The sequence below is a fragment of the Acanthochromis polyacanthus genome, chromosome 9, assembly GCF_021347895.1.
Source record: "Acanthochromis polyacanthus isolate Apoly-LR-REF ecotype Palm Island chromosome 9, KAUST_Apoly_ChrSc, whole genome shotgun sequence".
In the NCBI taxonomy this organism is placed as follows: domain Eukaryota; kingdom Metazoa; phylum Chordata; class Actinopteri; family Pomacentridae; genus Acanthochromis; species Acanthochromis polyacanthus.
The window spans coordinates 8,404,654-8,417,196 of NC_067121.1; the positions used below are offsets into that span (position 1 = coordinate 8,404,654).

At 39.6% G+C, this 12,543-nt stretch overlaps 4 non-coding genes across 4 annotated transcripts; 1 reads left to right on the top strand and 3 right to left on the bottom strand.

Moving 5' to 3' along the window:
- Positions 1-1,789: 1,789 nt before the first annotated feature.
- On the bottom strand, positions 1,790-1,877 carry trnay-gua (transfer RNA tyrosine (anticodon GUA)). The gene is given in 2 exon segments: positions 1,790-1,825; positions 1,841-1,877. It is a non-coding gene; the product is annotated as a tRNA-Tyr (tRNA).
- A 580-nt stretch (positions 1,878-2,457) lies between these two features.
- trnay-gua (transfer RNA tyrosine (anticodon GUA)) lies at positions 2,458-2,545 on the bottom strand. Its single transcript is given in 2 exon segments — positions 2,458-2,493; positions 2,509-2,545. It is a non-coding gene; the product is annotated as a tRNA-Tyr (tRNA).
- A 176-nt stretch (positions 2,546-2,721) lies between these two features.
- Positions 2,722-2,809, bottom strand: trnay-gua (transfer RNA tyrosine (anticodon GUA)). The gene is given in 2 exon segments: positions 2,722-2,757; positions 2,773-2,809. It is a non-coding gene; the product is annotated as a tRNA-Tyr (tRNA).
- A 7,863-nt stretch (positions 2,810-10,672) lies between these two features.
- Positions 10,673-10,754, top strand: trnas-uga (transfer RNA serine (anticodon UGA)). Its single transcript has one exon. It is a non-coding gene; the product is annotated as a tRNA-Ser (tRNA).
- Positions 10,755-12,543: the final 1,789 nt, after the last annotated feature.

Genomic DNA, 12,543 nt, shown 5'->3' on the forward strand with positions numbered 1-12,543 from the left:
GCTCTTTCAGACCACAGTGACCGGATCGCTACGTTGGAAACATCCGTCGATGAGCTGAAATCCGCCATGCAGGCCCTATCCAAAGAAAATGAAGAACTGAAAGACACGTTGGATGGATATGAAAACAGGCAGAGACGTCTGAATCTGAGGGTCCTCGGCGTCGCTGAGGACAGCGAGTGGGGACACTGCCCCCGAAAATTTATACTACTAAACACGGATTTGAAGAGTTTGCATATTCAATCCCCCATACCGGTGGCACAAAAGGCAATATATTTAGGTATAGAGATCAGTCCCTGTATTCAGGCAATAGCGAGAAATAATTACACATCCATTATGAAGAAAGTTGAGGATGATCTCGAGAGGTGGGCAGCACGCCCTCATCAATGCCTGCCCGTATAGCTACAGTCAAAATGAATGTGCTCCCACGCATAAACTTTATAGGCTCTATGCTTCCTTTACCAACCCCAGTAGGGTTTTGGCAGAAACTCGACTCGAAGCTTAAAAATTTCTTTTGGAATGGAAAGAAGCCTCGCATTAAATGGTCAACATTGCATCGGGATAAACTCCAGGGTGGATGGACTTTCCCAAACTTTAAGCTGTATCATTGGGCATTTGTGTTGCGCTCCCTGAAACACTGGCTTGATTCAGAAATGGTCTCTCCCTGGAAGATGCTAGAACAGGAAATGGTTCATCCTTTAAGACTTCAAGACCTGGCTTTCTCTGGTGTCAAACATAAAAAATGTTGCTCTCAATTTGGACCAATAGTATCATATATAATACAAACTATGGGGAATGTAGAGAAATATATAGGTTATAAATTAAAATGGCACAAACACTCCCCTATTTGGTATAACTTCAACTTACTGACAGGTGGCAAACCATTCATTTCACAATTATGGGCACAACATGGTGTTTGGACATTGGGCGATATCTCGGGCCAAAACTCCATTATGGATTTTCCTGATCTAATGTCCCACTTCGGCATTTCAAGAAATTCACAGTTCCTCTACTTTAGAGTAAGGTCAGCACTTAAATCACTTAAGGTCCCTTGGGGGGCTGAATAGAGGACTCATCCCTAAGTGTCACTGATGGAGAAAGCACCTCAAAAGAAAATAGTCTCCTATATTTATAATAATCTCGCATCCTACGCCCCTGCAGAATCACCTGAACGCAGTTCATGGGAGGCAGATCTACATTTAGGAACAGTGACCATTGATTGGGATACTGTATGGGGAAATGTCTTTCGGTCATCCAAAAATCCGAATCACCAATTAATCCACTACAAAATCTGTCACAGGACCTACTTAACTCCACGTAAAAGGCATTTGATGGGTTTTGCTCCTGATCCTTTTTGCACATTCTGCAGTCAGGGTGTTCTGGGTACAGTGATGCATGTGTTGTGAGAGTGCCCACAGGTACAAAGGTTTTGGGTTGAAGTTGTGGATAAAATGTCTGCTTTGATAGGGAGGAAACTACCACCGGAACCGATGCTTCTTCTCTTAAATGATGACTCCAGGTTCAAGATCACTGAGGTACAACGTAAACTCTGGCTAGCTGGTATGACTGCAGCAAACCAACTGAGCTATCGAAGGGGACAGGGCTATTGATTCACTGTATACACAACTAAAAGTGAAATATGAATAACTGGAGTACAATAAATAGAAATCCTTCCAATGAGAGATTCATTCAGTGTATTGACGTTCACTTGTCTTATATGCGAAATTGTCAGGGATACATTGCATTTAGTGACAAAGAGCTTTTTGATTCATGGTTCCTGATAAAACCCTCCTCCTTCGAGCCGGAGTTGAACCAGCGACCTAAGGATACCAGCATATCTATCCTACAGTCCTCCGCTCTACCAACTGAGCTATCGAAGGGGGTGACAAAAGTGAGTGGCTGAGTACAATAGAGTCAGTGATCACTGTACACTGAGAGAAAATGTATTGTTTTAGATCAGGGGTGTCGAACTCCGTTCCTGGAGGGCCACTATCCTGCATGTTTTAGATGTTTCCCTCTTCCAACACACCTGATTCAAATGATCAGGCTCGTTATCAGACTTCTGCTGAGCTTGATGATAAGCTGATCATTTGAATCAGGTGTGTTGGAAGAGGGAAACATCTAAAACATGCAGGATAGTGGCCCTCCAGGAACTGAGTTTGACACCCCTGTTTTAGATAGTGTCTGAATTCAAGTGCCTGGGCCTGGGATCTTTCTGCATGGAGTTTGCATGTTCTCCCTGTGCATTTGTGGATTTTCACCAGGTTCTCCGGCTTCCTTCCACAGTCCAAAAATATGCTGAGGTTAATTGATAACACCAAACTGCCCATAGGTGTGATTGTTTGTCTATATATGTAGCCTTGTGACAGACTAGCAACCTGTCTAGGGTGTCCCCTGCCTTCACCCAAGTCAGCTGGAAAAGGCTCCCACACCCCAACGACGGTAAAGCTGGATGGATTCTCCTTCGAGCCGGATTTGAACCAGCGACCTGAGGATATCAGCATGTTTCTCCTACAGTCCTCCACTCTACCAACTGAGCTATCGAAGGGGACAGGACTGTTGGTTCACTGTATACACAACTAAAAGTCAAATAAGAAAAACTGAAGTACAATAAATAGAAATGCTTCATTCAGTATATTGACATTTATTTGTCTTACATGCAGAATTGTCAGGGATACATTGCATTTAGAGACAGTCTTTTTGATTCATGGTCCCTGATAAAACTCCTTCGAGCCGGAGTTGAACCAGCGACCTAAGGATACCAGCATGCTTCACCTACAGTCCTCCGCTCTACCAACTGAGCTATCGAAGGCTACAGTGTGAGTGGTTTACAGTGTACATTACAGTCATTGATCACCATGTGCTGAGGAAAGGTGTATTTGGCTTGGTTGGTGTCTGAAATTCAAGTGAGGAAAACTGAACCACATATAATGCTTCCAATAACAAATTTGTAGCTGTAGTTTTCTGCTTTGTAATTTTTTTACTATGTGTTATGTCTGTGATACCCTCATATTGTACAGAACGAGTTTCAATATACACGTTATTACTCACTTGTCCTGCATATGCAATTCTAAGTGACGCATTGAATGAACTGACACAACATTTTCCTTCTACAGTTACCCACTAAAGAATCCTCCTTGGAGAGCTATCGAAGGTGTGTAGATGCAGCAAAGACTGTGTACAGTATACCCCATGTACTGTAAATTTGTTTGTGCAAAAATATCAAGTTTTGTCAAGCATTTGGATGGTGTAAAAAGGCAACCATGCTTTTTTTTGAGAATTAATCACTTCTAAAGATAGTGCTCACCTCCCTGTATGCAAATGTTTCACTAAAACAATTCCCTCATCACTCTTTTCTAGAGGCAGCATTGCTACATCTTAGGCTTAGAACCAACCAAGACAGCTGTGATCAGTTTAAAGAAATACAATCAAGTTTTCTTTCCCACTATGGCATCATGATAATGAGATGTAGTCAGACCATTCTATCCTCTGATGTAGCACTGTACGCAGGGACGGCTGGTATGAATGGGCTAACAGGGCTAAGCCCTCCCAAGCAAACACAAAAAAGATGAGGAAATTATTTTTTAAATAACTTACAACAGATTGTTTTAAGTTTAGGTGAAAACAAAGGTAGCAACAGCACCAATCAGTCGAAAGAAAAACATAGAATATCTCTAAATGGGCTTATTTTTTTACAGCCCCAGCAGATACAGTCCGCTTTCATTCATTTCGTTCTTGTAAGTGATTGACAGGTGTCATGTCCGGCCTCCGTGGTTTACTGATCATTTGGGCTAACTTCAGTCAGCCCACAGGCCACTGACTTTTGACTAATAGCAGCGAGTTAACACAGCGGTGGCTTTCATTCATTTCCTTCTTGTAAGTGATTGACAGGTGTCATGTCCCGCCCCCCTGATTTACTGATCATATGGGCTAACTTCAGTCAGCCCACATGCCTTTGACACATGCATCTATTTCAGCAAATTATCTTCAAAACTTGACATCAATGTCCTCATTCTAATCAGGTTTTTGAATGGATTCATTTGCTTAAAAGAACCCAAATATTAAGTTTTTTGTCAGCAGGTTTTATTCAACCAGTTCCACACGTGTATAGGGGTGTGTACGGTGAATTAAACTCATTTAATTGTAATCATTTCCTCAAATTGATGCCATGCTTTCCAAAGAATCCAGTAACATGCTAAAAAAAGTATTTTTTCCCACCGCTATCTGCTGCAACACATATGCAGATCAGTGCTCAGGTGTCAAGATGATGCCACATGATGCAACTGAGTCAAGTTCATTTGCACTGGAAACAAGTGAACTTATCTCACGTATTTGGCAGATTTTCCTTTCTTTCTTTCTTTTTTTTTAAAGCACGAGTATCAAAGACCTGTTGAGATGGTTTATTTTTGGAGCTGCCTTTAACATTTGCCATCATATAACTGTCAGGCTGTTGCTGCTGGAACAACACCGCCTGACACATACAAAGTGGAATGTGTCTTTGTCAGTTTCAAGTGGCTCTCTGTTGATTTCATCAGCTTAATCAGGTCCAACTGTGACTTAGATTGAGGTCATATGTCAAACGCGGATGGTTCACAAAGCTGCACACGTTTCCTCGAGTTGCTTTTCAACCTTCCGCTTTTCATCCAGGAAGAGTTTTCTAATCCCTCATGCTTTTTACGTTGCCCCGATTTCACTCGTTCAGCTCCTGATGTTTAGATCTGGAAGCAGCTCAGTGCTACGACAAAAAAATTCAAATTACAAGTCTAGAAGTAGCAGATTCTATTAATGTGTATTATAATGTTAAATGCATAATTTATCCCCCAGTTAGCCATGGAACTTTTACAGTTATTCTTTGGATTCATACACATTTTGTGGCCAGCACATAACCATTAGTTTAAACACAGGCCTGTTAATTGTGTTAGCTAACTTCTTACATAATTCACGAAGTGCTTTTTCATCAGAACCTTCACGTTCTAGGCACAAATGTCCAGGAACTTTCCTTTGAGATAAAAGTTCCTCGGATCCAGATCCAAGAAGATTTAAAAAACTAATGTACAACAAAACCTACACTTCATTATCTGTTTTTGGAAGTTAATTTCCTGGTCTACAACATTCTGATTATTGTCTGTATAAACTACCAGAAACTGTTTGCATTTGTGGATTTATAAAAGTCCCACCTTAAAAGTTCCTGAACCTTTGTAAAGTTTAACCTCTAAGCAGGAACATTTTAGGATGTAAATCTGTCTCTGCATAACTTAATTTAAACCCAGGTTCTTCCAGTGAAACCATTGATAGGACAAAGCTCCACAAAAGATTCCTGGTCTTTTGAAAAAGTTCCCATCTACTCAGTTGATCCATATTATCTTCTTTGTTTGTTTTTAAAATTATGGGCACTTTATTATCTGTTTGTTGTTCCTGCGCTTCCATTTTTGATATGGTCTCTACAAACTACCAGGAACTGTTTGCATTCATGAGTTTGTAAAAGTTCCACCCAAAAAGTTACTGAACCTTTGTAAAGTATGACATCTAAGCAGGAACTTTTTAGGGGGCTAAATTATCTCTGCATACCTTAATTTGAATCCTGGTTCTCCCGGTGAAAACATAGATAGGACAGAGTTCCTCAAAAGGTTTCTGGTCCCTTGAAAAAGTTCCAATCTAGTGGTTTGATCCATATTGGGTTTTATTTTTATTTTTAAATTATTGGCACTTTATCTGTTTTTTTTCCTGCTCTGCCACATTCTGATTGCTGCCTCTACAAACTACCAGGAACTCTTTGCATTTTTAAGTAAAAATCCCACCTTAAAAGTTCCTGAACCTTCATAAAGTGTAACTTCTGAGCAGGAACCTTTTTAGTGGGTAAAACTATCTCTGCAGAACGAAACTTACACACTGGTTTTTCCAATGAAAGCATAAATAGGACAGAGTTCTTCAAAAGGTTTCTGGTCCCTTGAAAAATATCCCATCAAGTTAATCTGTATTATGTTGTAACTATTTAACTTATGAGCACTGTACTGATTTTACACATAGCGGTGTTCAGCCTTGCTCCAAGCTGAACACATACTGCTGTTTCCAGGAAACACAAGGAAGCCTTAACTACGCTGGAACCTGGAAAACTGACAAAAACTGGAAATAAATATAGGAAAATGGAGAGAACAGTGCAGTGTTCTGATTCACACTTGTGAGCTTCCAACAACATCTTCAACCTTAATCTTTTGAGTTTGTAGCAGCAGCTGGAACAAAGAGACTCTCATGATGACAGCCAACCCGTCTTTGGACCGTAAATTATTGGAAACTAGAAGCTCAGTTTATTTCTATGGTTGCAACTTTACTGCTGATCTTCACCTGATTTATACTTCTGACCTATTTTCTGCAGTGCAGGATTGTTATTTGCTAATCATCCATATTTCTCCTGTAACTTGTGTCTCCATCTTTTTTATTGAACTCTCTCGGGTTTCGTTCTGTGTTGCACTTTGCACAGATCATCTGTCAGTCAACAGAATCACATTTCCTGTTACTGAGGTTTGTTCTTATTCTAAAAAAGCATAGATATAACAGTATGGGTTGCTTTTTCCAGTTAAATATCCCAGAAAATCATGCCATTAAGCCTTTGTGTACTTATTGGGCTCTACCTGAATGAAAGCAGTTTTTCGTTAATGGAAGCAGTTTGACAAGTCCAGAAAAAATCACGAAAAGGCATCTCCAGTATCTCTTTTTCCAAAGCTTCCCATAAAAAAAAATCTGATATACATGTAAAGTGCGTCATGCTTTAATATGACTAAACAGACTCACTGTGCAGACTAACAAAATGGTCATTTCTCTACAGCTAAATGACAGAAACTAATGCTTTAAATGACAGAAAGCTGCCTAAATCTTGCTAAAGGAACAACAATTAGAGTTTTGTTTCTCACATGCTGCAGTCTTAGTTTTCTACTCAGAATATTGCTGCTATCACCTTTTGTCTTTGATTCTTGTCTGCAAGAGTTACTACAGGGCCTGTTGAGAAAACATTAACAAAGTGTGCACGATAAACAGCTCGGTAATGATTATCCAGAGCAACACTCCTGCTGAGTAAACGTGCTTGGCAGGTTTCATGTGACCTGTTTTGATTCAAATTGTAATTGCAGTGGCTTTTCAAGTCTTTGCTCGGTCCTGTGCAGGTGAACCATTAACCTTTGAGCAAAGTCTGTGATTTATTTCAGAAGTTTAAAAAAATGAGATTGTCAATTCTAAAATAAGTTCTTCTTGAATTCTCCTTCAGCTTCGTGGGGGATGCAAAGGTTTTGATGTGACAGCAGCGAAAAAGGCCCGGAGTCAGTCTGAGGATCAATCTTTTACTGCGACTCAGAGTGACGTCCTTTGTCCTTTTAGCAGATGCAGTCGGTCTGCACTTGACAAAACGTTACCGTCACATGTCAACCCTCTGACTTTGGCTTTAACTTCCTGACTGACACCTTCTCTAAGATGAGAAATTCAAAACCAAATTACATATCTTTCAAAAGGACAGGAGAGACCTTGAAAGCTGAATTTCTGGAAATGTTTTCTCGCTTTTTAAAAAAAAATTTTTTTAGAAACAATCTCCTCATTTAAAGCCAGAGCCATGATATGGTGTCAAGCGTTTGGTAATCATTACACGGCATTTTAAATCTTTAAATCACAGCCTGCAGGTCACCTATGAGGCCCTACGTCTACAAAAAGTGTCAAATATTTACCAGCCTAACCAATGTTTAATGCAATCCAATTCATTATACGATACTGTCACTTTTGCACCTTGCAGCTTAGACAGAGATAAGAAAGATAGGATTTGAATCCTGGGGAATTTTTATTAAGCTGTGTTCCCTGTGTTTTTGATTAGGTGTTTTTTTATTGACTTTATAGCTTCAATAAAGACTCATTAAGGGCTGAGGTCATGTCAGCCGATGGTGTATGAGGTACATGGATGTGGAAAATGCTTAATTTTGAAATTTAAAAAAAGAATGTTATAGTAATATTAGCAATACTGACTGTAAAATAGGTTAAAAGATCACTTTCTTTGATATTCAAAGAACAGAGGCAAATGTAGGTTTATTGTAGTTTGCATGGAACATTTCATCCCAAAACCAGTGAAAAAAGTTTCCTCTTCAGTCAATGAGATTTTTTTTTCTTTTTTTAGTCGTTTTACTTTTTTTAAAATATATGTTTAGCATCTTAAATATTTAAATCCCGGGCTGCAGGTCACGTACTAGCTTTAATGAGGGCACTGCATCTACAAAAAGTGTCAAACATTTACCAGTCTAAGTCGTGTTTACTGAAACCCAATTCAGTATAAGATACTGTCACTTTTGCACCTTGCAGCTCAGACAGAGATAAGAAAGATAGTATTTGAATCTTGTGGAATTTTTATTAAGCTGTGTTCCCTGTGCTTTTGATTAGGTGTTTTTTATTGTCTTTATACCTTCAATAAAGACTCATTAAGGGCTGAGGTCACGTCAAGCAATGGAATAAACATGGTGTGTGAGCAATATGGATGTGGAACACATTTAATTTAAAATTTGAAAAAAGAAAATGATACTAATATTAACAATATTGACTATAAAATAGGTTAATGGATCATTTTCTTTGATTTTCAAAGAACAGAAGAAATGTAGGTTTATTGTAGTTTGCACCACCAGACACATTATGCGAACATTTCATCCCAACAACAATGAAAAAAAACTTTCATCTTCAGTCAGTGAGATTTTTTTCATTTTCTTTAGCCATTTTAATTTTTATACGTCTAGCACCTTTAATGTTTAAATCCCAGCCTGCAGGTCCCGTACTAGCTTTAATGAGGGCACTGCATCTACAAAACGTGTTAAACATTTACCAGTCTGACTAGAGTTTAATGCATTCCAACTTATTGTACACTACTGTCACTTTTGCACCTTGCAGCTCAGACAGAGATAAGAAAGATAGTATTTGAATCCTGTGGAATTTTTATTAAGCTGTGTTCCCCGTGTTTTTGATTAGGTGATTTTTTATTGACTTTATACCCTCTATAAAGACTCATTAAGGGCTGAGGTCACGTCAGCCGATGGAATAAATGTGGTGTGTGAGCAATATGGATGTGGAACACATCCATCCATCCCATCCATTCTCTAAACACCGCTTTATCCTCACGAGGGTCGCGGGGAGCATATCCCAGCTGACTCGGGCGAAGGCAGGGGACACCCTGGACAGGTCGCCAGTCTGTCACAGGGCTGCATATACAGACACACAATCACATTCACACCTACGGGCAATTTAGAGTAACCAATTAACCTCAGCATATTTTTGGACTGTGGGAGGAAGCCGGAGTACCCGGAGAAAACCCACGCATGCACAGGGAGAACATGCAAACTCCATGCAGAAAGATCCCAGGCCCAGGCTGGGATTTGAACTGGGGATCTTCTTGCTGCAAGGCAGAAAGTGCTAACCACTACACCAATGTGTAGCCCATGTGGAAAACATTTAATTTAAAATTCTGAAAGAAATTATAGTAATATTTGCAAGGTTGAGGGATCACTAAGTTTCTGTCAAAGCATAGAAACAAAGTAGGTTTATCGTAATTTGCAGCACCAGACACATTATGGGAACATTTCATCACAAAACTGCAGAAAAAAATGTTAATCTTCAGTGCCATTTTAAATGTTTTTAAATACTTAGCATTTTAAATGTTTAAATCCCAGGCTGCAGGTCACGTACGAGCTTTAATGAGGGCACTGCGTCTACAAAACGTGTCAAACATTTACCAGCCTAACTAGTGTTTAATGCAGCCCAGTTCAGTATACGATACTGTCACTTTTGCACCTTGCAAGTCAGACAGAGATAAGAAAGATAGTATTTGAATTTTTTTTATTAAGCTGTGTTCCCTGTGCTTTTGATTAGGTGTTATTTATTGGCTTTATACCCTTAATGAAGACGGGATGAGGCCACATAAAAAGTTGGAATAAAAACGAATCATAAGGTATAAATATGTGGAAAAATGTTCATTTAACATTTCAAAAAAAGAAAGTTATCATGATAATAGCAGTATTGACTGTAATATTGGTTAAGGGATCACTCTCCAGATTGAAGCATTTCACACTTTCTAAACAAATGTAGGCTCACACCAGTAGGATTATTGGAGTTTTTACACCAACAGACACCAAAATTGTACATTCAGTTTGTGTATGTGAAGATGTGATATTTTCACACCCATTTTATCTTCATAAAAATTTTAATTTGTCGACAGTAAACACTTCAATACACACTGTTTTTTAGCCGTTAGCTCTGCACTGAAACTACCGAATGACTCACTTGATAAAATCTCCCGGTACAAAGGTCAGAGGAACATTGCACTGTTCTTCCTGTAATCCTGAGTTCAGAAGTCTTCTCATTCATCTCTTTGACACACAGTTCTGATGAATCGTTTTAGCACCTCTTGTATACTCTCTGTAGTCCAGATTTGGTTGCTTTACACTCTGCAAAATGCAACAAGGATTTTCAGGTTGTGGGTAATGAATGTGCCACATGGGTCTCAGCCTACACATGCACTTAAATGTAACTTAATTTTTAGCTCATAATGATAAATGACATTCATTTAAGCTGGCTTTCCACTCCTCATCTTCAGCGAGGAGATGGAGGAATGTAGCATGCATTTTTTTCTGTGTTTTTCATTTACTATTACTGAACATACAGAGCTGTGATGGCCGAGTGGTTAAGGCGTTGGACTTGAAATCCAATGGGGACTCCCTGCGCAGGTTCAAATCCTGCTCACAGCGACTTATCCACCAAGCTTTCCTTATATCTTGCAGCTACATGCATACAAAAACAAACGATATGTGAGAAAATAACATGCTGTTGTTGCAATCTTGACTGTCATTTACACACACCAATGGGAGCAGAGCTGCAGTTCCTTAAAGACACTACAACATACAGACAATAGCAACCAAATTTCAGCCCATCAACAGCGCAGTTAAAAAAATCTAAGCATTGAGTAACAGCTGCCACTTCTGCATAAGCAAGTGCGTGATTTACTCACAAAAAATTTGATTTAGGCCCCTATAAACAGTCAGCGTTGGTAAATTTTAGACGTCAACTCATTCTTAACTCTCGATCTTAAGTGCCAAAGTGCTAAATCTGATTTTTTTATTAGTTATTTCAGGCACAGAAACACCATTTGACAACTTGTTGATCTAACTTGATGCATGAATAGTGCAAAAATTGAAGAAAATTTGAGCGGTATTTATTTTTAAATCTGAGCCTTTAAGTAAGCATCCGGCAAACTTTATTTGCTTTCCTGAACTCCGCAACTTGTGGTTAACACTGAATATTTTCAGATGCAGTAGTGAGTCTGGTCTGATGCTGCCACCCCACAGAGGAGCACAGGACGGATGACGGGATGACTTTTGTACACAGTGAGAGGAAACAGCAGAAGATCCATCTAACCGACACATTTCCTCTCCTCATCGCCTTTTACTTCACTTTCTTTCACTCCATCATCCCCTCTTCCTCACCTTTCCTCCTCGTCTCTCTCTCTCCCCATCCTTCTGTACCCTGCCTCCCCTCTTCCTCCCTCTCTTGCCTCGTTCTCCTCTCCCCTCCCTCCCCCTCCTTCATTTGGCTGAAGCTAAATGTCTTGTGTGAGATAACATCACAGTAGGAAATTCCGCCTGTGTTGCCAAACTGCTCAGTTTTCTCCCCAGGGCTGGCAACAATGTGCGTCCTTCATAAGTGCCTCAGCAGCGCTCAGGATCTCCACTCATCCCCCGTGAGCCCGGTCAAAAGACCCGCCGGCGAAACCCAATGCTCCCAGCTCCACGCCAGAGTTACAGCAGGTTAGCCAGTGGGATTACTGCAAAGACACTGCAAAGACCCCCCATAATCCTACATTTACCTCCAAGACCCCTGATAATATTAATAAACCATTAGCATGCGTTACTGTTATAAGCTTGGAGAATTTGTGTCTCAAGCACTTGTTGTACAATCCAAAAATCTGTCAAAATAAGAAGAACTTCTCAAAAAATAAACTGGAACAAAAAAAAACTGAGCAGATATAGCACAAAATAACTCTTCCCACTTTGTAACTACCCAACAACTGTTCGAAATAACTCTCATTTTAATTTGCATCAAAATTTCAAACAAGTTGCTCCGTTTTTTGTAGCTAAAATCTGACCATATTTAAATCATGTTCAGTGGACTTACATGACCTTTTTATTTGAAACATGTCAACTCCATCAATCTGATTCACTTCCAAGATTTCATCTTTTATATTTTGCAAAAACTACAAAGTTATAGTGACACCCATAATCCTCTTCACCCCCAGGGTTCCCTTTTGTCTGCCCAGTTACACTTAAAACCTACAGATTCTTGGTGTGTGATGGCTTGTCCATTAGAAAATCACAAAAACAGACGTACCTCGCCAAGCTCGTGGAGCGTCATTCATTCAGGAGATAAAGACACGGGGAATAAAGAGCAGAAAAACGTTTTTTAAAACATTCCCCCTGCAGAAGTGAAATCCCCAGAGATGAATGTATGTGTTTGTTTTGGAAGACACCCCTGAGAATTAAA